This window comes from Elephas maximus, chromosome 12 (assembly GCF_024166365.1).
Source record: "Elephas maximus indicus isolate mEleMax1 chromosome 12, mEleMax1 primary haplotype, whole genome shotgun sequence".
NCBI classification, from domain to species: domain Eukaryota; kingdom Metazoa; phylum Chordata; class Mammalia; order Proboscidea; family Elephantidae; genus Elephas; species Elephas maximus.
In genome coordinates, this window is record NC_064830.1 from 79,721,700 (window position 1) to 79,747,301 (window position 25,602).

A 25,602-nucleotide genomic window follows, 5' to 3' on the forward strand; every position below is an offset into this window, starting at 1 on the left:
CACGCTGCCTGGCCTCCTCGTGCGTCCAGACGCAGACGCAGACGCTTCCATTCTGGGCGCACCCTTCTCCCTACGCGTCCTTGTCCCTTTGTGCACACTGAGCCCAACACCTGCGTCCTTCAACATACCCAAACACACGCACACGCCCACACTGTGCCCCCTCACGTGAGTCCACACGCAGGATCCCTGCCACCACATATCACTCAGGTCCACCACTCTCCTGGGCGCAAACACTCAGCAGCCCGGGGCGACCAGCTTTGCTCTCCGCCGACGCTCAGCCGGGACCAGCGCCCTTGGGGACATGCTCGAAGGAGAGGCCCTGGACAGCCTCCTGCCTTTGAGTCCCAGCTGCTACTCCGCCCGGGCTGTCCGACGCCAGCCTTGCTCGGGCTGGGGCTGGGGGGCTGCTCTGGTTCCTTGGCTAATCTTCAGACCAGCTTCCAGAACAAACCAGGGCCCATTAATCCAGGGGCCCGGGAGATGATCCTTTGTTCACCCTCCTTTGTCTGTGGGGGAGAGGGAGGGGAGGAAAGTGGGCTGCAGAATAACTCTTCCTTCTGGGGATTGTTGCAGCCCCTAATTTTTGGAGGATCATGGACCTTTCTGATACTGCCATCCTTTCCCGCCAGCCTCCAGCCTCTTGGTTCTCTCCTTGCGAAGCCAGGTTTTTTCCGGTCCAGGCCACGTGGGCACGCTTCTCCGCGAATATTTTTTTATTATTTTTAAAAGAAAAATGGACGAGAGAGCCACGAGGGCAGAGATCTTTTCTTGCTTTATGCACCGACGTATCCTCAGCACCTAGAACTGCGCCTGGCACACAGTAGGTGCTCATTAAATACATCCCTAGTTTTTAGTATGTTCCGGCTGAAGCCCTCGTGGCGCAGTGGTTAAGCTGCTAACCAAGAGGTCGGCAATTTGAATCCACCAGCTGCTTCTTGGAAACCCTGTGAGGACAGTTCAGTCGCTGAGTCGAATCGACTCGTGGCAATGGGTTTTGGGTTTGTGCTCCCGCCAGACTGCAGAATTGGAAAGTGGGTGGTCACTGCCACCTGCTGGTGTACTGTGGAACTGACGCTGAGACCCTTTTCTTTCCCGGCTGTGTAAACGTGGAGGAGTTGCTTCGTGAGCCTCAATTTTCTCATCTGTAAAAAGGAGTTGATTTTAATGGTACACTGCTCTTGGGGTTGTTGCAAAGGCGAAAGACATAATGTATGTCAAGTCCTTCCCTCAGTAGTGCGCGGAAAGCCCTCAGTATGCACTGATGCATATTATAACCCCTTCCTGTGGAGTCGATGCCGACTCACAGCAACCCTTTAGGACAGAGTGGAACTACCCCACGGGGTTTCTAAGGCTGTAAATCTTTAGGAAAGCAGACTACCACATTTTTCTCCCACAGAGCGCAGCAGTGCTGATCTTTCAGGTAGCAGCTGAGCACTTTAACCACTGTGCCCCACCAGGGCTCCTTTAATCAATATTACTCAAACAGAAAAAACCAAGCTAGCTGAAATCAGATGGGTTCTAACCCTGTGTGTTACAGAGTAGAACTGCTCCATAAGGCTTTCTGGACTGTCATCTTTATCCAAGCAGATCATCACATCTTTCTTCTGCTGTGTGTTTGGGTTCCAACCACCAGTCTTTTAGGTTAGAGAGCAAACCGTTTGTGCCACCCAGCGACCTTTGATCAACTTTACAATTTTGCTTACATTCCCATTCCTGGCTCATTTTTCAGAGGGTCAGTTTAACTTTGGGAACAAAGCATGAAAATAAGATAATATTGAGTAGCGTTGAATGATCGTTATGTTGTTAGGTGCTGTCGAGTCATAGCAACCCTATGTACAACAGAAAAAAACACTGCCCGGTCCTGCACCATGCTCACGGTTGCTATTATGCTTGAGCCCATTGTTGCAGCCACTGTGTCAGTCCATCTCATTGAGGGTCTTTCTCTTTTCTGCTGACCCTGTACTTCTGGAAGCATGATGCCCTTCTCCAGGGACTGATCCCTCCTGACAACATGTCCAAAGTACGTAAGACGCAGTCTTGCCATCCTTGCTTCTAAGGAGCATTCAAGTTGTACTTCTTTCAAGACAGACCTGTTCGTTCTTCTGGCAGTCCATGGTGTATTCAACATTCTTCGCCAACACCACAATTCAAAAGCATCAATGCTTTTTGGTCTTCCTTATTCATTGTTCAGCTTTCACATGCATATGATGTGATTGAAAATACCATGGCTTGGGTCAGGCACACCTTAGTCTTCGAGGTGACATCTTTGCTCTTCAACACTTTGAAGAGGTCCTTTGCAGATTTGCCCAATGCAATGTGTCTTTTGATTTCTTGCCTGCAGCTTCCATGGCTGTTGATTGTGGATCCAAGTAAAATGAAATCCTTGACAACTTCAAACTTTTACCGGTTTAACATGATGTTACTTACTGGGCCAGTTGTGAGGATTTTTGTTTTCTTTTTGTTGAGGTGCAATCCATACTGAAGGCTGTGGTCTTTGATCTTCATTAGTAAGTGCTTCAAGTCCTCTTCACTTTCAGCAAGCAAGGTTGTGTCATCTGCCTTACGCAGGTTGTTAATGAGTCTTCCTCCAATCCTGATGCCCCTTTCTTCTTTATATAGTCCAGCTTCTTGGGTTATTTGCTCAGCATACAAATTGAATAGGTATGGTGAAAGGATACAACCCTGATGCACACCTTTCCTGACTTTAAACCACTCATTATCACCTTGTTCTGTCCAAACAGCTGCCTCTTGATCTATGTACAGGTTCCTCATGAGCACAATTAAGTGTTCTGAAATTCTCATTCTTTGCAATGTTATCCATAATTTGTCATGATCCACACAGTCGAATGCCTTTGCATAAAACACAGGTAAACATCCTTCTGGTATTCTCTGCTTTCACCAGGATCCATCTGAGATCAGCAACGATAACCCTGGTTCCACACCCTCTTTTGAATCTGGCCTGAATTTCTGGCAGTTCTCTGTCGATATACTGCTACAGCCACTTTTGAATGATCTTCAGCAAAATTTTGCTTGCATGTGATATTAATGATATTGTTCTATAATTTCCACATTCGGTCGGATCACCTTTCTTGGGAATAGGCATAAATATGGATCTCTTCCAGTCGGTTGGCCAGGTAGCTGCCTTTCAAATTTCTTGGCATAGATGAGTGAGCACTTCCAGCGCTGCATCCATTTGTTGAAGCATCTCAACTGATATTCCGTCAATTCTTGGAGCCTTGTTTTTCACCAGTGCCTTCAGTGCTGCTTGGACTTCTTCCTTGAGTACCATCTGTTCCTGATCATATGCTACCTCTTGAAATGACTGAATGTCGACTAATTCTTTTTGGTATAATGACTGTGTATTCCTTCCATCTTCTTTTGCTGCTTCCTGCATTGTTTAATATTTTCCCCATAGAATCTTTCACTATTGCAACTCGGGGCTTGAACTTTTTCTTCAGTTCTTTCAGCCTGGAAAACCCTGAGCACGTTCTTCCCTTTTGGTTTTCTATCTCCAGCTCTTTGCACATGTCATAATACTTTGTCTTCTCGAGCCACCCTTTGAAATCTTCTATTCAGCTCTTTTACTTCATCATTTCTTCCTTTTGCTTTAGCAGCTTGACATTTGAGAGCAAGTTTCAGAGTTTCCTCTGACATCCATCTCGGTCTTTTCTTTCTTTCCTGTCTTTTCAACGACCTCTTGCTTTCTTCATGTTTGATGTCCTTGATGTCATTCCACAGCTCGTCTGGTTTTTGGTCATTAGCGTTCAATGCCTTGAATGCATTGAATGATGCTATCCCCACCCCACCCCCCAAAAAGATATGTCCACCTAGAACCTGTGAATATGAGCTTATTTGGAAAAAGTGTCTTCGCAGATGTAATTAAGTTAAGGATCTGCAGATGAGATCACCCTGGATTACCTGGGTGGACTCTAAGTCCATTGACAAGACTTGTGCTTATAAGAAGAGAAGACACAGACAAAGGCGGAGGCCGTGTGGAGACCGATACAGAGACTGGACATACACAGGCCCAGTCAAGGGACACCTATGGCCACCAGAGGCTGGAAGAGACAAGGAAGGACCCTCCCCTAGAGCCTTCAGAGGGAGCGCCATGTTGCCAACACCTTGATTTTAAAAACTTCTGGCCTCCAGAACCGTGAGAGAATAAATTTCTGTTGTTTTAAGCTACCAAGATTGTGGTAATTTGTAGAAAACTAATACAGCACCCCCTCTACCCACTCCCCCCCAAAAAAGTTCATGGACCCATGGATCATCATTATCATGATAGTAACTAGTACATGACACTTGGAGCCCTGGCAGCACAGTGATTAAGAGTTTGGCTGCTAACGAAAATGTCGGCAGTTGGAATCCACCAGCCACTCCTTGGAAACCCCATGGGGCAGTTCTACTCTGTCCTGTAGGGTCGCTGTGAGTCAGAACTGACTCCATTGTAACAGACTATAGCACTTTTTGTGTGCCAGAAGGAGTCCTGGTGGCTCAGTGGTTAAGCACTTGGCTGCTAACTGAAAGGCTGGCGGGTTGGAACCCACCAATTGTTCCGAGGGAGAAATGTGGCAATCTGCTTTTGTAAAGATTACAGCCTTGGGAACCTTATGGGGCAGTTCTACTCTGTTCTATAGGGTCGCTATGAGTTGGGATCAACTGGACCTCAGCGGCTACTAAGTGCCAGGTGCTGTTCTAAGTGCTTCATATTCATTAACTTGTGTAATTCTCCCAGCAACCTTCTAGGCCAGATACTATTTTTCTTCCCATTTACAGATGGAGACACTGAGGCCCAGGGGGCTAAGTTCTGGCCTAGGGCCACAGAGTTGGCAGAGACATGATCCAACCCAGGCCATTTGGCTCTATAGTCCGTGCTTTCTCATCCACTCTTTAAATTGGTGTCATTTGGGGCAAGGTCAGACATTGTCATGAATGAGCTTCATGTCTCTGGAGGGCTCCTCTAGTCTCCAGCCTTGAAAAGAATGGCTCTAGGAAGTGAAGGCGGCTGTGCCAGGCTTTTAAGGGGCCAGCCCACTTAAGGCTAATGAAACACAGCTGTTTCATTGGCTCTAGTCCTTACTGGCAAAATGGCGAGGGCACTGCCCACGGCTTCTCTCTGACAAATGTCATAGTGTATAATTCGGTGGTTTTTTGTGTGGCTGTTTGCTTAGTATTTGTCTCCTTTGCTAGCCTATACTTAAGTGCTGTCCAACAGAACTTTCTACAACAATGAAAGTGTTCTATATCTGCATTGTCCAGTACAGTAGCCACTAGCCACACGTGACTATTGAGCACTTGAAATCCGACTAATTAGACCGAGGAAATGCATTTTCCATTTTGCTCAATTTTAATTAATTTAAATAGCCACATGTGGCTAGTGGCTACCATGTTGGGCATTGCAGCTATAAGCACAGTGAGGTCAAGAACCATGTCTGTTGTATCCCGTGTCCAGTACAAGGCATGACCCATCAAATATTTGTTGACTAAGTGAATAATTAAATCCAGCCTTGCTTTCCTCCTTGAAGTATCTCTATCCTGTGTCCAAAGCTATCAGCATTCCCTTTTCTCTGCTAATGAGCAGCTCATCTCCCAGATGAATGTGTCACTTGGGACTTTGGAGTTGTCAAAGTCCACATTCATGCATCACCTTGCTTTAACCACAGAACCTTCAGAGGTAGGTGTTCAAAATTGAGACTCAGAAGGGTTGCATGGCTTCCTCAAGCTCTTACGGCTCATACAAATGGCAGAAGCAGGCTGTAAATCCAGCTATCCAGGCTCTTTCTGCCCCAGCCCACTGCCTTGCAGGAAAAATTTCATATAGGTCTCCTGGAAACATTGACTTAACTCCATGGAGGATGGATTTGGAGGGTGGAGATTCAAGCTCTTAATAGGATGGTATTTTCAGTGCCTCTCTAATTGCCCCAGGCAGGTGACTGCCTGCACTTTGGACCCCAAATGGTGTCACTGCAAACTTTCCTGAGAGTTCTGCTAAGTGCTGTGCTTGGTTCCTGATCGCTTTGGTGGCTCATACATGGACATGACGTGGTCCCCAGTCTCAGGGAGTTTGCAGCTCAGGGCAGGGGACAAACAAGGAACTAGACTCTTCCCTAGAGTATAAGAGGTGGTGAACACAGGGCAATGTGGGAGGACCACCTAGTGGAGTCCTGGGAGCCTTAGTTTGGCAAGGCTGTGAAGGGGCTCAGGTTCCCCAGAGACTCCCATATTTGTCTTTCCCCTTGGAACGGGAATGAAGGGCACTTCAGGCCATTTGCCTCTCTGGATGCATCTTTGGAGGGAGTGGTCAGGAGCTTGGAGTAGGCAAATGTGAGACACACCATTGCTACCACTCTATTTTGTGCCCATGACAGACATCATCAATCAATTGCCGCACTCTTTTCTGCCTTTAATGCCCTCAGTGTGTGATTCCTGCTGCTCACTATGTGTTAGAAGATTCAGTCACTCTTGCAATAAATTCTTCAGTTATTTCTGGGAGTCCCCAAGAGGGTGCCTCCTAGGTGCCCACTAACTGGCCTACAGATCACCACGTGGCAGCCATCTGCCCTTCCTTTCCTACGGTGGCTCCCACAGGCCCTTTCTGTGGTCCAGAAAATTGCTTAATGTAGCTTCACTATGGCCCCTGTGGTCCTTTGTGAAGCCATCACAGGGACACTCTCCCAATGCTCCCAAAACTGTCAGGAAAAAGTAACAGGACAAAGAGTGGTCTATACAATAGGGTTTTTTGTTGATAAGTCATGAACAATAGTAAGTTGTAATATGAGTGATATCACAATTTGTTCATTGCTCAATAATATTAACATGGACTCAGACACTTTCCAGTCTTCTGCCCTGCCATTCTCAGGTTGGTACCTCATGGTCACAAAATGGCTGCCACAGCATCAAGCATCAATTCTTCATTTACAGTCTCTAAATGTAGCAAAGAAGGGTTGAGGGAAGGGAGCTCACCTCAGAGCCTCCTTACTAATCAGGGAGGAAATTTTTCCCAGAATCCCCACAGACGTCCCCTTATATTTCATTTGCCAGAAGTGGGTCATGTAGCCTCCCCTAGTACAAGGGAGGCTGGGAAGTGGGCACTTGGCATTTTCCAGTCTCTACAAAGAGACTCAGTAACGAAGGAGGGTCTAGGAAAGATGACTGAGGCAGCAACTGTTTGTGTCTGCCCCAAGCATCCCTCCTCAGGACAGGCAGGGAGCAGGTGCCTGAAACAGCACCACACAGGTTCAGAGCCTTACCCAGTCACCCATGAAGATAGCTTCCCAGCGTCAGACTCTCACCACTGTGCCTCAGAGAGAGCAAACCCAAACCCAGAGCAGAGAGGCCCGCCCCTCCTTCTCTCCCCTCAGTACCCCCCGACAAGCAACTTTATCTCCATAGAAGTTGCTCTCTGTTGTCTCAAGAGGTTTCTGCTTTACCATTTCATGACTGGAAAGGGCCTTGCTGTATCCCCCCCAAGCAAAGTAACTCTCTCCACCTCTATGTAAAACAAATAACTGTTTGAATTGTTGCCATTCTAGGTTGTTTATTGCATCTGTGAACCTCCCCAGTGGAAGCTTAAGAAGTCACGTTGTTGTTGTTAGGTGCCATTGAGCCAGTTCTGACACAGAGTGCGACCGTATGTACAGCAGAACGAAACACTGCCTGGTCCTGCGCCATCCTCACAATTGTTGCTATGTTTGAGCCCATTGTTGCAGCCACTGTGTCAATCCATCTCATTGAGGGTCTTCCTCTTTTGCACCAAGCATGATGTCGCTCTCCAGGTATTGATCCCTCCTGATAACATGTCCAAAGTACATGAGACAAAGTCTCTCTATAGAGCATTCTGGCTGTACTTCCTGCAAGACAGATTTGCTCATTCTTCTAGCAGTCCATGGTCTATTCAGTATTCCTCACCAACACTGTAATTCAGATCCATCAGTTCTTCTTTGGTCTTCCTTATTTGTTGTCCAGCTTTTGCATGCATATGAAGTGATTGAAAACACCATGACTTGGGTCAGGCACACAGGACCAGTTACCTTTATTGAGCATTATCAAGTTCAGAGTGGCTCAGGCTCCAAGATCAAGTGCAAGGCCCCATCCTGCCTTCTTCCACACACTTTCCCTTAGCCCAGGCCTCTCACAGTGTGAGATGCAGAAGAATCACCTGGCGCTTTGGTCAAATAGCACATTCTAGTTGGAAGGGGCAGGTAGGAGTCTGCATTCTAACAAGCTCCTGGGTGGGCTGCTGGTCCGAGGACCACACATGAAGTCTCAAGGTCTCAATTCTAGCTGCTTGTTAGAATCACCCGACTGACTACAAAAATTGGCAACTGGGCTTTTCCGCAGACCAATTAACTCAATTTCTGAAGATGGGGCCTGTTATGGATTGAATCGTGCCCTCCCCCCCTCCAAATATGTGTTATCTTGGCTAGGCCATGATTCCCAGTATTGTGTGATTGTTCACCATTTTGTCATCTGATGTGATTTTCCTATGTGTTGTAACTCCTGCCTCTATGATGTTCTTGAGGCAGGATTAGAGGCAGTTATGTTAAAGAGGCAGAACTCAATCTACAAGGTTAGGTTTATCTTGAGTCAATCTCTTTTGGGATATAAAACAGAACCTAGCAGAGAGACCTGGGGACCTCATACCACCAAGAAAGTAGTGCCATAAGTAGAACGCATCCTTTGGACCCAGGGTCCCTGTGCGGAGAAGCTCCTAGGCCAAGACTGATGGCAGGGACCTTTCCCCAGAGCCAACAGAGAAAGCCTTCCCCTAGAGTTTGACTCCCTGAATTCAGACTTCTAGCCTCCTAAACTGTGAGAGACTAAGTTTCTCTTTGTTAAAGCCATCCACTTGTGGTATTTTTGTTATAGCAGCACTAGGTAACTAAGACAGGGCTTAAAGATCAGCAGGAAGGTTGGAAAGAGGACTCAGACTCATTGCCCAGCTGGATGGGGAGGAGACATTAGAATATGGTTTAAGAGTGAGAGCACCTGGGCCAGAAAGGCCAGGGACTTATTCTCAGGGTGGCATCCAGCAGCCATGCAACCTTGGGAAAGTCATTTTGTTTCTCTGAGCCTTGGTTTACTTGTGTGTATAATGGGGATAATCTTAATTGCACCCACCTGTTAGAGCCTTGGACAGAGTCAGAACCCAGGTGTGTCAGGTGCTGTTATTTTAGGTAAGGGATTGGGTGGAATTGGGTCAGAGCAAACCTGACCTCTAGTAGCTCTTCTTCTTTATTCCTTTGATAAGTACAAGTTGGGTAAAAACATGGAAATACACCTGTTTCTCTCCACTCTCTCCCTCTCCTCAATGCACCAGGCTTTAGGCCAGTTTTTCTCAAAGTGGAATCTTGGACCCATTCAGGGGATCTGCAAGGTCAAAACTATTTTCATGATAATTGTAATGGTTGGGGTTGTGTGTAACTTGGCTGGGCCATGGTTCTCAGTGATTTGATAGTTGTGTGATAGTGTGATCATTTCCATGATGAGATTTAATATTATGTGATCACCTGCATGGTGGGATCTGCTGTGAGTAGCCAGTCAGTTGGGGGGGAGTTTCCTTGGGCATGTGGCCTGCATTGTATATGGGTGGGTGTTCTGGCGGGGCTTGTGGGCTTTTGCTCATTCTGGATCCTGCAGCTGGCTTCTGTTCATCTGATTTCTGGTTCTTGGGACTTGAGCTAGCAGCTTACCTGCTGATCTTTTGGGTTCATCAAGAGCCCTGCTCTCCAATCTGCCGATTGTGGGTTCACCAGCCCCTGTGGCTATGTGCGTCAGGAGAAGCCTCCAGCCTGACCTGCAGACTTGGGATATTCCAGCCTCTACAACCGCATGAGCCATTTCCTTGATATAAATCTCTCTCTGTATATTTATGTGCTTTACTGGTTTTGCTTCTCTAGAGAACCCAGGCTAAGACAATAATAAAAAACCAGGTACTATCAAGTCGACTCAGACTCATGGTGACCCCATATGTGTTAGAGTTGTGCTCCTCAAGTTTTTCTTTTTTAAAATAATATTTTATTGTGTTTTTGGTAAAGGTTTACACAGCAGTTTAGGTTCCCGTTCAACAATTTCTACATAAGTTGTTCAGTGATATTGGTTACATTCTTCACAATGAGTGAATATTTTCATTATTTCTGTTCTGGTTATTCTGCTTCCTTCAGAGAGTTTTCAATGGTTGATTTTTTGCAAGCAGATAGCCAGGCTTTTCTTCCGAGGTGCCTCTGGGTGGACTAAACCTCCAACCTTCAGTTAGCAGACAAGCACGTGCACCATTTGTACCACCCAGGATTTCTTCATGATAATAGTAAGACCTTATTTGTCCTTATCACTTTCATTCTCTCATGAGTGTACAGTGGAGTTTTCCAGTGGCTTTACGGCATATGATATCCCAACAAACTCAACGCAGTGGCAGATGTGAGAGTCCAGCTGTCCTCTGTTAAGTCAGATGGTACAGAGATCTGCAAAAATGTAAAACGTTTCCATGCTTCTCATGTATTGTTTTGCTGTCCTGGAAAATAGAATTTTTTTTTATAAAATCGTTTTATGGTATCAAGTAATGGGTTTATTATAGTTACTTTAAAATGAACTAATAATTATTTTAAAAATTCCTTGGCTTTAGTTTCAAATATGGTAAAAGTTAGTAGGGAAAACCCACCTCAGTGAAAGTATTTTGGGGTCCTCAATCAGTTTTAAGGGAGTTCCTAAGTGGTGGAAACAGTTAAGTGCTCAACAAAAGGTTGGCAGTTTGAACCCACCCAGAGGTGCCTTAGAAGACAGACCTGGTGATCTGCTTCCAAAAGGTCACAGCCTTGAAAGCCTTATGGAGCAATTCTACTCTGCTTACAGAACTGACTAAATGGCAACTAGCAACAACGTGGATTTTAAGAGTGGAAAAGGATACTGAGACCATAAAGTTGGAGAACCACTGCTCGAGACACACTTATCAAGAATCACCTCTCTAAAAAACAAGAGCAAACAGTGTGCCAGGCTCTGTTCTATACACTGTATATAGATATAGAACCAAAATGAAACCTGTTGCTGTCAAGTCGATTCCGACTCACAGCCACCCTATAGGACAGAGTAAAACTGCCCCGTAGGGTTTCCAAGGAGCGGCTGGTGGATTTGAACTGTTGACCTCTTGGTTAGTAGCTGAAGGCTTAACCACTGCACCACCAGGGCTCCCCTGTGTGTGTGTGTGTGTGTGTAACATTTTTTCATCCCCACAACAATCCTGTGAGGTATATATAGGCAGTCCCTGACTTACGATGTATTTGAGTCACGATGAACTGTACTTGCAACCGTCTTTTTTTTTTTTTTCGCATCTTTTCATTAGTAATATGTACTGCATACAGTAAGGAAGACAGAAGAAGAATTGATGCCTTTGAATCGTGGTATTGGTGAAGAATATCGAATATACCATGGACTGTCAAAAGAACAAAAAAAATCTGTCTTAGAAGTACAGCCAGAATGCTCTTTAGAAGCAAGGATGGTGAGACTATATCTCACATACTTTGGACATGTTATCAGGTGGGATCATTTCCTGGAGAAGGACATCATGCCTGGTAAAGTAGAGGGTCAGTAAAAAAGAGGAGGACCCTCAGCGAGGTGGATTGACACAGTGGCTGCAACAATGGGCTCAAACATAGCAAGAATTGTGAGGATGGCGCAGGACTGGGTGGTGTTTCTTTCTGTTGTGTACAGGGTCACTTTGAGTTGGAACGGACTCAATGGCACCTAACAATACTAACAACACTACATACAACGTTGCAGTGTGTAATTAGCTGATGTTTTCATTCTCAGATGTTCACTTGTGGGTGTTCAAAGATCAGATATATAAAAAATATACTGATAATAAAAGGCAATTATGATGAAAAATGAAAAAAAAAAAAAAAGAGGCATTTGACTTGCGTTAGAACCGACTTACGAAGGAGTTGTTGGGATGGAACCCCATCGAAAGGCAGGGACTATCTGTACTATATCCCCATTTTACAGAAGTGAAAGTGGAGACACAGAGCAGTTAATTATCAGAAAGTCACCTCAAGCCCGGGCAGCAGTCACTGACCTGAGCTTTGTGTACAAGAGTAGCTACTCCAGGGGTCATTCCTTCTTGTTGAGGCTTGTCTGTGTTTGGCCCCATGGCTGGGCTGGAAATGGGCTCCTCCTTCTCCTCCTCTCTGTCCCCCTCTCTCTCTGTCTTCACATTTCTCTTTAAGGGCCTGGCCCTGCCAACTGTGAAAGATTGTACCAGACAGGCGAGGCCGAGGTAGGAGCTGCAAGATGGGGGTGGGAGCCTGAGGTGACTTGGGTTACATAAGGGCTCTGCGACAGGGAACAGTTATGCAATGGCAGGGAGGAAGGTTATGGGATGCTGAAGTGAGTCAGGGCAAGGGAAGACCATGAGCTGGAAGAGGAGAGACAGGAGGACAATCCTGCCTCGGAGTGCAGCCCAGAGAAGAGGAAACCAGCGCATCCTCCTGGTGAAAGGACACCAGCACAGGCTGATAGGGGCTCTCTCAGGGCTGTCACCTCTCCAGTGTCCTGCCCGGCGAGACTCTAGCTCTCCTCTCCTGACCCTACTGTGTGCAGGTGGTTCTAGGAGTCTGTCCCTCTTACCAAACTCCTTCACTGCTTACTTAATCAGAGCCAGCTTCTGTTGCTTGCAACCAAGAACCTTGAGTGATACAGAGCCACCTTCTGTCCAGATACTGCAATAGACAGGGCCTGGAGACCCCTGGCACATTGTAGTTGCTCAGTCTACGCATGTTGAGTAAGCAAACAACAGATGTTCGTGCATTTTCTTGTAATAGTTTTACTGCCATAATTTTTCTACCTGAAGATCACTTTGGTGGGCAAAGGAGCAGGTAGGTGACTCTCGCCCACTATCCTGTGCTGCCAACAAGAGAATGGTGCTGCCGTGATATCTGTTTAGTCAGTCAACAAACACTATTGAGGTGCCGTGCTAGGCACCAGGGATGCAACGGGAAACAAGATGTTAGTGCTGTTCACCAAATATTTCCAGCTTACTGCCCTCTGGGCCCAAGGTAGATTGCACCATCAGTCTCCTCTTGGGAAGCTGGGCCCTGTCACCTCTACTGGCCTGTGAGTTGTGGGAGTGATGGCTGGTGCGAGACCCTCCAGTGCTCCTTTCTCTCTGGCCGGGAGACTGGCAACATACAAGTTGGTTGCTACCTTACCTGGCTGGGTGCCAGGGTCACCACAGTGAGCAGAACTCCACATAGGACATGTCCCTTGAACAAAAAATGAACTTTGCTTTTTCATGCAACTGCACATTGAGGGCTGCTTGTTTCTGCAGCATAACCTGATTTCTCCTGACTGGTAAGTTGGCACCAGTCTTCCAGGAGTTTTCAGCCTGGTGAGCAGGAGCGCACATGTGCTAGGTGTCTGTCTGTCCCCCCAGGTCCAATCCCAACCTTTCTCCACCTGCTCTTTGCCCCAGGAAGCTGACCTGTGTGGGCTGCATCAGTGGGGTCCCTTGCCCTCTGGCTTCTGGTTGGGTTCAGCCAAGGGAAAGCCCTGGAAGGAGATTGGAGACAGGAAAGAGCCTGAGGTCAGGGTATTTACCCTTTCAGCTCCCTCCCTGGGCCTTGGGTTGGCCATGGTCCTCTTTGTGAGGCAGCCAGTTCTACACAAATCTCTGTCCTTTTGGTTTCTGCTAATAACCACTTATCCCCCTAGACTCTTCAGACCTAGCATGACCCTTCAGACCTAATAATGCTGCAATGAACATCGGTGTACACATTGGTAAGAGTTCAGCTGCCACTAACCCTAGGTGACTACACTATTCTATATGGCTTCTCTATGCCCACACCTTTGTAACTAGCCTCTTTGTAAATAAACCCTTGATTTTTAGTGGATTAAAGGTAGCGGTAAATTCTGCCATTGCTCTTGTCAAGAGGTGGAAATTATTTCCCTTCCCGTTGAATCTGGGCTGGCCCTGTGACAATGTGGTGGAAAGATGCTTTATAACTTCTGAGGCTAGGCCTTAAGAGATCTAAATCTTCTTCCACCTGTTTCAGATACTCCCTTTTAGAATCCAGTTACCGTGCTGTAAGGACCCCAAGTCAAGTGGAGAGGCCTCATGGAGGAGAACTGAGGTCCTCTGGGTGATGATCCCATCTGAGCTTGCAGCCAACAGCCAGTATCAACTGCCACCCATGTGAGTGAGCCACCTAGGACATTTAGCCCAGCTGAACCTTCAGATACCTGCAGCTCCAGGCAATACCACATAGAGCAGAAGAATTGCCAGCTGAACCCAGTCACCTCACAGAATCAGGAGAGAGAAAAAACTTTGTTGTTGTGACATTAATTACATTTACCATGTTGTGCTACATCACCACTACCCATTTCTAAGTTTTCATCACCCCAAACAGAAACTCAGCATCCCGTCAGTAATAACTTCTGTTTCCTCCTGCCCCCAGCGCCTGGTAACCACTAATAAACTGGTTTCTATGCATTTGCCTATTCTAGCTATTTCATCTAAGTGGGGTCATATAATAATTGTCCTTCTGGGACTGACTTATTTCATTCGGCATAATGTTTTCAAGGTTAATCCATGTTGTAGGATGTATCAGAACTTCATTTCTCTTTACGGTTGCATAATATTCCATTGTATGTATACGGCACATTTTGTTTATCCATTCATCTCTTGATGGGCGGTTGGGTTGGTTACCCATTTTGGCTATTGTGAATAATGCTGTAATGAACATTAGTGTACACATATCTGTTTGAGTCCTTGCTTTCCATTCTTTTGGGTATATATATCCAGGAGCGGAATTGCTGAGTCATATGTAATTCTATGTTTAACTTTTTGAGGAACCACCAAACTATTTTCCACAGTGGCTGTGCCATTTTACATTTCCATCAGCAATCTTTCCAGAGGTTTTTATTTCTTAAACAATTTTTTTTGTTTTATAGGCCAGCCTACGTTTAAACTTTAAAAATTTTTTTTTATTGTGCTTTAAGTGAAACTTTACAAATTAAGTCAGTCTCTCATACAAAAATTTATATACACCTTGCTATATACTCCTAATTGCTCTCCCTTAAATGAGACAGCCCGCTCTTTCCCTCTACTCTCTCTTTTTGTGTCCATTCTGTCAGCTTCTGACCCCCCTGCCCTCTCATCTCCCCTCCAGACAGGAGATGCCAACATAGTCTCTTGTGTCTACTTGATCCAAGAAGCTCACTCTTCACCAGTGTCTTTTTCTATCCCATTGTCCAGTCCAATCCCTGTCTGAAGAGTTGGCTTTGGGAATGGTTCCTGTCCTGGGCTAACAGAAGGTCTGTGGACCATGACCTCCGCAGTCCTTCTAGTCTCAGTCAGACCGTTAAGTCTGGTCTTATTATTAGAATTTGGGGTCTGCATCCCACTGCTCTCCTGCTCCCTCAGGGGTTCTCTGTTGTGTTCCCTGTCAGGGCTGTCATCGGTTGTAGCCGGGCACCATTTAGTTCTTCTGGTCTCAGGCTGATGTAGCCTGTGGTTTATGTGGCCCTTTCTGTCTCTTGGGCTCGTAATTACCTTGTGTCCTTGGTGTTCTTCATTCTCCTTTGGTCCAGGTGGGTTGAGACCAATTGCTGCAGCTTAGATGGCCACTTGCTAGTGTTTAAGACTCCTGATGCCACTCTCCAAAGTGGGATGCAGAATATTTTCTTAATAGATTTTACTATGCCAATTGACTTAGATGTCGCCTGAAACCATGGTCACCAAACCCCCGCTCCTGCTACGCTTGCTTTTGAAGCATTCAGTTTATTCAGGAAACTTCTTTGCTTTTGGCTTAGTCCAGTTGTGCTGACCTTGCCTGTATTGTATGTTGTCTTTCCCTTCACCTAAAGTAGTTCTTGTTGGTTTTAGATGCCATCGAGTCAGTTCCGACTCATAGCGACCCTATGCACAACAGAACGAAACACTGCCCGGTCCTGAGCCATCCTTACAATTGTTGTTATGCTTGAGCTCATTGTTGCAGTGTCAATCCACCTCACTGAAGGTCTCCCTCCTTCCTGCTCACCCTGTACTCTGCCAAGCATGATGTCCTTCTCCAGGGACTAATCCCTCCTGACAACATGTCCAAAGTATGTAAGATGCAGTTTTGCCATCCTTGCCTCTAAGGAGCATTCTGGCTGTACTTCTTCCAAGACAGATTTGTTCGTTCTTTTGGCAGTCCATGGTATATTCAATATTCTTCACCAACACCACGATTCAGAGGCGTCAATTCTTTTTTGGTCTTCCTTATTCATTGTTGAGCTTCCACATGCATATGATGTGATTGAAAATACCATGGCTTGGGTCAGGCGCACCTTAGTCTTCAAGGTGACATCTTTGCTCTTCAAAACTTTGAAGAGGCCCTTTGCAGCAGATTTACCCAATGCAATGCGTCTTTTGATTTCTTGACTGCTGCTTCCATGGCTGTTGATTGTGGATCCAAGTAAAATGAAATCCTTGACAACTTCAATCTTTTCTCCGTTTATCATGATGTTGCTCATTGGTCCAGTTGTGAGGATTTTTGTTTTCTTTATGTTGAGGTGCAACTCATACTGAAGGCTGTGGTCTTTAATCTTCATTGGTAAGTGCTTCAAGTCCTCCTCACTTTCAGCAAGCAAGGTTGTGTCATCTGCATAACACAGGTTGTTAATGAGTCTTCCTCCAATCCTGATGCCTCGTTCTTCCTCATATAGTCCAGCCTCTCGTACTATTTGCTGAGCATACAGACTGAACAGGCATGGTGAAAGAATACAACCCTGATGGACACCTTTCCTGACTCCAAACCAGTCAGTAACCCCTTGTTCTGTCTGAACAAGTGCCTCCCGATCTATGTCAAGTTTCCTCATGAGTACAATTAAATGTTCCGGAATTCCTATTCTTCACGATGTTATCCATAGTTTGTTATGATCCACACAGTTGAATGCCTTTGCATAGTCAATAAAACAGAGGTAAACATCCTTCTGGTATTCTCTGCTTTCAGCCAGGATCCATCTGACATCAGCGATGACATCCCTGGGTCCACGTCCTCTTCTGAAACCAGCCTGAATTTCTGGCAGTTCCCTGTCAATATACTCCTGCAGCCGTTTTTGAATGATCCTCAGCAAATTTTGCTTGCATGTGATATTAATAATATTGTTCCATAATTTCCACATTCGGTTGGATCACCTTTCTTGGGAATAGGCATAAATATGGATCTCTTCCAGTCAGTTGGCCAGGAAGCTGTCCTCCATATTTCTTGCCATAGACGAGTGAGCACCCCCAGCGCTGCATCTGTTTGTTGAAACATCTCAATTGATATTCCGTCAATTCCTGGAACCTTGTTTTTCACCAATGCCTTCAGAGCAGCTTGGGCTTCTTCCTTTAGTACCATCAGTTCCTGATCATATGCCACCTCTTGAAATGGCTGAACATCGACTAATTCTTTTTGGCATAATGACTCTGTGTATTCCTTCCACCTTCTATTGATGCTTCCTGCATCATTTAATATTTTCCCCACGGAATCCTTCGCTATCACAACTCGAGGCTTGAATTTTTTCTTCAGTTCCCTCAGCTTGAGAAACGCTGAGCATGTTCTTCCCTTTTGGTTTTCCATCTCCAGCTCTTTGCACATGTCATTATAATACTTTGTCTGCTTGAGCCACCCTTTGAAATCTTCTGTTCAGTTCTTTTACCTCATCAACTCTTCCTTTTGCTTTAGCTGCTCAACGCTCAAGGCAAGTTTCAGAGTCTCCTCTGACATCCATCCTGGTCTTTTCTTTCCTTCCTGTCCCTTCAATGACCTCTCACTTTCTTCACGGATGACGTCCCCGATGTCATTCCACAACTCGCCTGGTCTTCGGTCACTAGTGTTCAATGTGTCAAATCTGTTCTTCAATGGTCTCTAAATTCAGGTGGGATATATTCAAGGTCATATTTTGGCTCTCATGGACTTGCTCTGATTTTCTTCAGTTTCAGTTTGAACTTGCATATGAGCAATTGATGGTGTGTTCCACAGTTGGCCCCTGGCATTGTTCTGACTGATGATATTGAGCTTTTCCATCGTCTCTTTCCACAGGTGTAGTCAATTTGATTCTGTGTGTTCCCTCTGGCGAGGTCCATGTGTATGAAAAAAAAAAAAATGTATAGTCGCCGTTTATGTTGGTGAAAGAAGGTATTTGCATTGAAGAAGTCATTGGTCTTGCAAAATTCTATCATTCGATCTCCGACATTGTTTCTATCACCAAGGCCATATTTTCCAACTACTGATCTTTCTTTGTTTCCAACTTTCACATTCCAATCGCCAGTAATTATCAATGCATCTTGACTGCATGTTCCATCGATTTCATACTGCAGCAGCTGATAAAAATCTTTTATTTCTTCATCTTTGGCCCTAGTGGTTTGTGCGTAAATTTGAATAATAGTCATATTAACTGGTCTTCCTTGTAGGTGTACGGATATTATCCTATCACTGACAGCGTTGTACTGCAGGATACATCTTGAAACGTTCTTTTTCACGATGAAGGAACACCATTCCTCTTCGAGTTGTCATTCCCAGCATAGCAGACTATATGATTGTCTGTTTCAAAATGGCCAATACCGGTCCATTTCAGCTCACTAATGCCTAGAATATCGATGTTTATGTGTTCCATTTCATTTTTGACAATTTCCAATTTTTCTAGATTCATACTTCTTACATTCCAGGTTCCAGTTATTAATGGATGTTTGCAGCTGTTCCTTCTCATTTTGAGTCATGCCACATCAGCAAATGAAGGTCCCGAAAACTTTAATCCACCCACGTCATTAAGGTCGACTCTACTTCGAGGAGGCAGCCCTTGCCCAGTGGCCTTCTGAGTGCCTTCCAAGCTGGGGGGCTCATCTTCCAGCACTATATCTGACAATGTTCCACTGCTATTCATAAGGTTTTCACTGGCTAATGCTTTTCAGAAGTAGACTGCAGGGTCCATTTTCCTAGTCTGTCTTAGTCTGGAAGCTCAGCTGAAACCTGTCCTCCATGGGTGACCCTGCTGGCATCTGAATACCGGTGGTATAGCTTCCAGCATCACAGCAACACGCAAGCCCCCACAGTATGACAAACTGACAGACACCTTGGGGAAAGTAGTTCTTATCTACTATCTAATTAGTGCTTTTTAAACAATTTTTAATTTAAGTACAAGCAAATACGAGTACAGACACGTCTTTTCACTTAATACCCACGCCCACAAGGGAAGAGGCTGGGAGGGGTGCTCAGCTGTGCATAGGTTATTCATTGTTCCTGTTCTTCACTATTCACTCTAGACTCGCTCTCTCTTGGCTGTGCCCCTGCTAGTCTCAGTGTCTTACCTGGGGCTGACCAAGACCTTCACCCCCAGGGTCCTGAGCCTCTGGTCACCATCTCTTTCTCAGGTTATGGCCACTGTATTTTTCCATCAAAACTGGGCAAGAGATGCCCAAGTGGGACCATCTGAGGGCTAAATAATTTCCCTGACCCCTTTAAATAAAAGCAGTCCTGCCTCCTCCTGCCACCACAGCTCTGTCAGTTTGTCACACTGTGGGGGCTTGCGTGCTGCTAAGTTGCTGGAAGCTATGCCACTGGTATTTCAAATAGCAGCAGGGTTACCCAGGGTAGACGGATTTCAGTAGAGCTTCTCGACTAAGACAGACTAGAAAGAGGCCTAGTAATCTACTTTAAAAATCAGCCAGTGAAAATTCTATGTATCACAACAGTGCTGAAGATAAGCCCCCTAAGTTGGAAGGCACTCAAAATACACAGTGGCCCCAATGATGGACTCAAACATTCCAACAATTGTGAAGATGGTGCAGGACCGGCAATATTTCGTTCTGTTGTACATGGGGTCGCTATGAGTCGGAGCTGAAGCAACAACAACCACCTCTTCCCGGTGGTTTGGGTCCATTATGCCTGCCGTCCTTACACAGGACAATGACTCCTTCCTTTTCCTGCTGGTCTCTCACCATGAGGCGCACAAAGGGACCAGATGGCAGCTGTGGCTTGAAATGTGATGGGACATTTTCTGTGTCCCCTGGTGGAAATGTTTCCTCTCTGAGCCAAGACCTCGATGACACCCTGCAAACCTGAGTTGCAGCTGAGTGGTGGTGGTGGCTGCCCCATGGGTAGGGCTCACTCACCTCACGTCCCCACCCCTCCCCGTAGCCACACCCAGCCTGCCTCCCAGTGTCACCCCCAGCCTGCCCCTGCAGGCATGGGAGTTCCATCCCCTGTCTAGGTCATGACTGCTGTCAGGGACAGATTATCTGATAGGCAAGGCAAGTGCGGTGATTACATTTCTCACCAGGTCATCTGTAGTAAACAACTTCACATTTTTCTACCACATCAAAGATTTTGCTTCAAGATGTGGCTGGCATTGTCTCCCTCCCAGCCCCACAGCACCTTCCTACAGGATCAAAGCCTCTTTTCAAATTTACAATCCCTGAAAAGGGCGGATGACCCAGTAAGCAAAGTAAGCACGGCCTTACTTGTGCTTACTTACCAATCTGCAGTGAAAAATTTCACATGGATTTCGCATCATTGATGTGGTGAAACCCATGTGAAATTGTTCACTACAGATGATCTGGTAAGCGAGGTAAGCACCGTGCTTACCTTGCCTACTGGATAATCCACGCCTGACTACTGTCCTCCAGCTCCTCTTGCAAGCTCCTGTTAGTCCACAACTTAAACAAGTTTCCCTTTTCTCCTTCCGCTTTGACCGCATTTCCAGGGATTCCCACTAGGGGGAGACGTTGCTCTCTGTTCTGACCGTTCCATGGTCTCCGCTCAGACTTGTCACTTTTTTATTCTGACAGTCTTTGGCGTGTCCCACGCTTTGGACATTGTTTTAAATGAGTAGACGGGAGCGAGTGGAAGGAGTAATAGTACTCCGGACAGCTTTTTGAATCTACAGCCTCTGCCCTGTCCAGGGCTCCACAGAGGCACCTGGATCCCTGGGCTCTGAAACGGGACATTTTCAAAGGTACATGAGGACATCTATCTTCTGACCATTAAAAATATTATTTACAATGTGTATAAATATGTATTTGTTTGCTTATGAATTAATTCAGTTATTCATTCATTCTTGGTCCTATTCAAAAAAGAACTGAGGCAAGATATTATTTATTGAATAGCAATGTAAACAACATCATAAACAAACAGCTCAGGGAGTAGTACTGAGTTTTAATTGGTTGAGTTTGCTAGCTGTTGTAGTTGTCAGCTGCTGTCAAGTCAGCCCCTGACTCATGGCGACCCCATGCACAACAGAATGAAATGCTGCCTGGTCCTCACTATCCCTATGACTGATTGTGGGTCAGACCATTTGTGATCCATAGGATTTTCACTGCCCGATTTTTGGAAGTAGATTGCCAAGCCTTCTTTCCTAGTCTGGAAACTCCACTAAAACCTGTTCAGCATCATAGCAACTTGCAAGCCTCCATTTGCAGATGGGCGGTGGCTGCACATGTGGTGTGTTGGCCATGAATCTAACCTGAGTCTCTTGCATGGAAAGCAGGAATTCTACCACTGAACTATCACCTCCCTCTGTTATCAGTGCTGTGTAATCAACCAATCCAAAGTGTAAAAATCTGTTGCTGCCTAGTCGATTCTGACTCACAGTGACCCTATAGCACAGAGTAGAACTGCCCCATAGAGTTTCCAAGGACTGGGTGGTGGATTCCAACTGCTGACCTCTTGGTTAGCAGCTGTAGCTCTTAATCACTGTGCCACCAGGGCCCCAGTGTCTTAGAATACTACCACGGATTTGCTCATGACTCTGCAAGCTGGGCAGGACTTGTCTGTGCTCCACATAAGAGCTTGGCCAGAGCTTGAACATCCAAAATGGTCTCTCATCCTCCAGGGCCTCTCTTCCTGGATTTTCTCTCCAGTAGGGCAGTTGGATATCATAGATTGAATTGTGTCGCCCCAAAATATCCGTCAACTTGGCTATACCATGATTGCTAGTATTGTGTGATTGTCCACCATTTTGTCATCTGATGTGATTTTCCTGTGTTGTAAATTCTATCACTATGACGTTAATGAGATGGACTAGCAGCAGGTATATTGATGAGATCTACAAGATTGGATTGTGTCTTAAGCTAATCTCTTTTGAGATATAAGAGAGAGAAAGGAGCACAGAGACTGGAGGACCTCATACCATCAGGAAAGCAGTGCTAGGAGCAGAGCTCATCCTTTTGGATCCGGGATCCCTTCACGGAGAAGCTCCTAGTCCAGGAAAAGATTGATGACAAGGACCTTCCTCTGGAGCAGACAGAGAAAGACTTCCCCTGGAACTGATGCCCTGAATTTGGACTTCTAGCCTACTAGGCTATGAGAGAATACACTTCTGTTTGTTAAAGCCATTCCCTTGGGGTATTTCTGTTATAGCAGCACTAGATGACTAAGACATTGGACTTCTTTATGTGGCTGAGTCCTAAGAGGCCTCTGCCAGCCTCCTGCTTGCTAATGTCCCATTGGCTAAAGCAAGTCACATGGCCAAGCCAAGTCACTGTGGGAGGGGACTACACAGGGCCATGAATATCAGGAGGAGTAGTTCATCAAGGGCCACCAGTGTAACCACTCACTGTAGTCACCTTACCCTCTCAAGCAGTGATGTTGTGTCAGATAGACCTGAGTTTGAATGCTGCCTCTACCACATACTAGTGATATGACCTGGACAAATTAGAGAATGTCTTTGTACCTCAATTTCCTCATCTGTAAAATGGTGTAATAAAAGTACCTCTATGATTCTTTGATGCCCCAAGTGATTAATGAGTGCTTCTTACATGCCAGGCACTGTTCTAGGCACTGGAGGTCCTGTAGCAAAGAAACAGACAAGGCTTCTGATCTCGTGGGGCTTACCTTCATTACAGACAGAAAATAAGCAGGTAAATAAAACCAAGTTGAGATAATTTCAGGTAGTGACAAGTGCTGTGAAGAAAATAAAATAAGGCGATGTGCTAGAAAGTAGTGGGTCTAGGTAGCGGGCTTTGGATAATTTGGTCTCTGTGTGCAGATACTTGGAGCATGAGAAGGACCAGGCATGGAAGACGAGAGTTGGGTTACAGGGAGCCAAACACAGTGGGGCATGCCCTTCCCCAGGAGAGCTCCTGGGAGCCTCATTGGTGGAGATCCTTTGCAGCATGATTCCCTAAAGCTCATTGGTGGGGAGTGTACAGTACCACTGACACCCAAGCGCTCATTGGCTTGGGTGTTTCTCATGGACAACTCAGTCAGTTGGCATAATATAGTTCACCAGTGGTACTGAAGGAAGAAGTCCAAGAGACACTGAAGGAATTGGTGAAAAACAAGGCTCTGGAAATTGATGGAATACCAATTGAGATGTTTCAACAAACAAATGCAGCACTGAAAGCGCTCACTCATCTATGCCAAGAAATTTGGAAGGCAGCTTCTTGGCCAACTGACTGGAAGAGATCCATATTTATGCCTATTCCCAAGAAAGGTGATCCAACCGAATGCAGAAATTTTTGGACAATATCGTTAATGTTACATGCAAGCAAAATTTTGCTGAAGATCACTCAAAGGTGGCTGCAGCATAGTATCGACAAGGAACTGCCAGAAATTCAAGCAGGATTTAGAAGAGGATACGGAACCAGGAATATCATCACTGATGTCGAATGGATACTGGCTGAAAGAAGAGAATACTAGAAAGATGTTTACATGTGTTTTATTGACTATGCTAAGGCGTTTGGCTGTTTGGATCATGACAAGTTATGGATAACGTTGTGGAGAATGGGAATTCTGGAACACTTAATTGTGCTCATGAGGAATCTGTACATGGATCAAGAGGCAATTGTTCGAACAGAACAAGGGCATACTGCATGGTTTAAAGTCACGAAAGGTGTGCATGAGGGTTGTATCCTTTCACCATACCTATTCAGTCTGTATGCTGAGCAAATAATCCAAGAAGCTGGACTATATGAAGAGGAACAGGGCATCAGGATTGGAGGAAGACACATTAACAACCTGCATTATGCAGAGGACACAACCTTGCTTGCTGGAAGTGAAGAGTTGAAGCACTTACAGATGAAGATCAAAGACCACAGCCTTCAGTATGGATTATACCTCAACAGAAAGAAAGCAAAAACCCTCACAACTGGACCAATAAACAACATCATGATAAAATGGGGAAAGGATTGAAGTTGTCAAGGATTTCATTTTTCTTGGATCCACAATCAATACCCATGGAAGCAGCAGTCAAGAAATCAAAAGACACAGTGCCTCGGGCAAACCAGCTGCAAAAAACTCTTTAAAGCAGTGAAAAGCAAAGATGCCACCTTGAGGACTACGGTGAGCCTGATTCAAGCCATGTTGTTTTCAATCACCTCATATGCATGCTAAAACTGGACAATGAATAAGGAAGACCAAAGAAGAATTGACGCCTTTGAATTGTGGTGTTGGCGAAGAATATTGAATATACGATGGACTGCCAAAAGAACGGACAAATCTGTCTTGGAGGAAGTACAACCAGAATGCCCCTTAGAAGCAAGGATGGCCAGACTCTGCCTCACATACTTTGAACATGTTATCAGGAGGGACCAGTCCCTGGAGAAGGACACCATGCTTGGTAAAGGAGAGGGTCAGTGAAAAAGAGGACGACCCTCAACGGGACAGATTGACACAGTGGCTGCAACAATGGGCTCAAGCATAGCAACAATTGTGAGGGTGGCACAGGACTGGGCAGTGTTCTCTTCTGCTGTGCACTGGGTTGCTATGAGTCGGAACCGACTCGACGGCACCTAACAACTACACAACAATTCACAAAGTTCATGTTCTGCTTTCTAGTGAGGTGAGCAGCATCTGGGGTCTTAAAAACTTGCAAACAGCTATCTAAGATACAACTATTGGTTTCTACTCTTTAGGAACAAACAAGAATGAAGGAAATCAAAGCCTCAGAGAAGAAACTAGTCTACAGGGCTAATAGCTTACGTGAGCCACAGCTTCATCTACCCTGAGACCAGAAGAACTAGATGGTGCCCAGCTACTACTACTGACCATTCTGATCAGGGTCACAATAGATGGATCCTGATAGAATGAGAGAAAAATGCAGAACAGAGCCCAAATTCTTAAAAAGTCCAGACTTACTGGGCCAGTTGAGACTAGAGAGCTCCCTGAGACTATTGCTCTGAAATACCCTTTAAACCTTGGACTGAAACTATCCCCTGAAGTCACCTTTTAGCCAAATAATGGATTGGCACACAAAATAAAGGATATTACCTGTGAGTATGGTGCTCCATTAAATAACCATCTATATACAACCAAAAGGTCAACAATTACTCTAAAGCAAAGAAGAGAAGACCAAGGGACGGGGAAGCTAGAGCACTGGAAACAGAAGAACCAGAACTCCTTTAAAGACAATGTTGACTCATTGCAAAAAGTGTAACTAATGTCACTGAACAATTTGTATAGAAACTGTCAAATGGGAACCAAATTTACTGTGTAAACTTTCACTGAAAACATAATAAAATAGTATTAAAAAAAAAAAAGGATTCGTGCTAACCATGGCTGTATTAAACAAGATATGCAAGTAACTTCACCACAAACACCTGCTTCATGCCTTCCACTGTGTTAAATAGGAATCCATTGATTCTAGGAGGCAGTT

The 25,602-nt window shown here is 45.4% G+C and overlaps 1 protein-coding gene across 3 annotated transcripts in view; it reads left to right on the plus strand.

Annotated features, from left to right (window-relative positions):
• The window catches only part of IQCK (IQ motif containing K), a 271,465-nt gene that overhangs the window by 178,951 nt on the left and 66,912 nt on the right, over positions 1 to 25,602 (plus strand). Inside the window, exon 10 of one of the 3 annotated variants that reach the window (XM_049904896.1) lies at positions 14,040 to 14,100. The exons of the other annotated variants lie outside the window; for them this stretch is intronic. The gene's annotated coding sequence lies outside the window, so the exon portion shown is untranslated. Of the gene's footprint in view, positions 1 to 14,039; positions 14,101 to 25,602 lie in introns of those variants that run through there. 3 annotated transcript variants of the gene reach the window in all.